At 40.6% G+C, this 1,958-nt stretch overlaps 1 protein-coding gene across 2 annotated transcripts in view; it reads left to right on the top strand.

Moving 5' to 3' along the window:
- Positions 1 to 1,958, top strand: part of ZMYND11 (zinc finger, MYND-type containing 11) — a 72,933-nt gene that overhangs the window by 10,451 nt on the left and 60,524 nt on the right. The window lies entirely within an intron of this gene.

The following is a 1,958-nucleotide window of genomic DNA, read 5'->3' as shown; positions in this document are numbered from 1 at the left end:
GAAAAGTGGACAGAAAGGCGTAGAGGCCAGACCAGGAGAGCCTCTGATGCCAGCACTGAGAGTTTTATCCTGTAGCTAGAGGGGAATAGCAATTTTTTTTAAACTATGGAAGTGGTAAAAGTTAAAACGTACTCGTTTTTTCCTCCTCAGCTAGATTGAGTGGTTCTCTTAAATGCCTGTCAGTCTACCTGCTCTTCCCTGGCCTGGCCTGGAGCTTTGCTCCTGTGATTTCCTACCTGTGCTTCCAGCCCCTGGTCTTGCTAGTCTCGGTTTCTCTGCCTGTTTGGTGTCAGAGATGGTTTTCCAAAACATCATATTACCAAATTGCTACTGTGTTGCAAGCCTTTTTCTATTGCCCGCGAAGTCCACATTGCTGTGCAAAGGCGTTGCTGTCTGGCCACCTCTTCAGCATGACCTCCTGCCACTTCCCACTCATCTTACACTCCAGAAGCCTGGGCCCTCGGCAGGTCCCACACTCTGCCTGGCTTGCCCTTCCCTGGCTCTTTCAAGGGTCATTTCCTAGGGAGTCTTTCCTGATGCCTTTAAGTCAACCTGAACCTTACAGTTTATCAGTTATAATTGGCTTTCTGTATTTCCTGGTTCCACATCCACAGATTCAACCAACATGATAGAAAATATTTGAATCCCCCCCGACACAAATACAATAAAAAATAATACAAAAATTAAAAACACAGTATAATGACTATGTAGTATTTACATTACGTTAGGGATTATAAGTAATCTAGAGATGATTTAAAGTATACAGGAGGATGTGCATAGGTTATTTGCAAATACTAAGCTATTTTATATCAGGGACTTGAGTGTCTCAGATTTTGGTATCCACAGGGTTCTTGAACCAGTCTCCCATGCATATTGAGCGAGTACTGTATTCTTCTGAATTTTTAGTTCGACTGTGTTCTTAAAATTCTCTTCCGGTTTCCCCCTTGTGCATAAAGTCCAGGTTCCTGAGCAGGGCATTTGTACAAAGCTCTTCACAGTTTGATTCTAGCACTGCTTTCATCTTTTCATACCCAGTGTCTCCCCACTCAATATTCTGCGTGAGGAGATGGTTCTCAATGGCCTGAATACTCTGTGGATTCTTTATTTTGAATTTTTCCTTCATTTGTGGCTAACATCATACCCATTCTTTTTTTTTTTTTTTTCTGACAGCTGGCTGGTAATGGGATCTGAACCTGTGACCTAGGGGTTATAAGGCTGTGTTCTAACCAACTGAACTAACTGGCAAGCCCTCTTTTAAGATTCAACTCAAATATTATCTCCATTGAGATTTTAATACATTCCTCATTATAACCAATCCCATTTCCCTTTCTCTTTGTTCCTGTGCTAATGTATATAAAATTTGATTTTATCATTTATTAAAGTTTTTTATGATCTTTGAAAAATGTTTCTGCTTCCTTTGCTGATTTGTGAGTACCTTAAGGGTAGGAAATATATCTTTCCTATCTTTATATCTTAGTATGAAGCATAGTAGTTGGGACATTAATAATAATAAATATTCAGTTGTGTTAACTGCACAGGTGGTTTCAAGGAGGTTTATGATAATTGATGACATTCAGTAGGTTATTATTTTGTGACAAACACTGTGCTTTATACAGTTTTCTTATCTCATTTAATTTTCACAACTCTCTGTGTGGCGTGCCGGTGACCCCACGTTGCTGAGACGACAGTGAAGCTTAGCAAGGTGAAGTAGATTGCCTGAAGTCACCCAGGCCATGATGGCAGAACTGAAACTAAGATGCAGGCCTGTCTGATGTCAGAGTCTGCGCTCTAAACCACTAAATGTTTCCTTCTGGAAACATTTAATGGGTGTACATTTGTATCCTTGCAAACTCTGAAGGTTTCAAAACAGAGTCATCTGTATGGTACTTACAAATCACCTCATTTCATCCTCACGACAGCTCTGTGAAGTTAAAATTAGCCTCACTGTCCAGGCAGAG

The sequence above is a fragment of the Galeopterus variegatus genome, unplaced genomic scaffold (genome assembly GCF_000696425.1).
Source record: "Galeopterus variegatus unplaced genomic scaffold, G_variegatus-3.0.2 Scaffold6180, whole genome shotgun sequence".
Lineage (NCBI taxonomy): Eukaryota > Metazoa > Chordata > Mammalia > Dermoptera > Cynocephalidae > Galeopterus > Galeopterus variegatus.
This window is presented reverse-complemented; position numbering and strand designations above follow the sequence as displayed.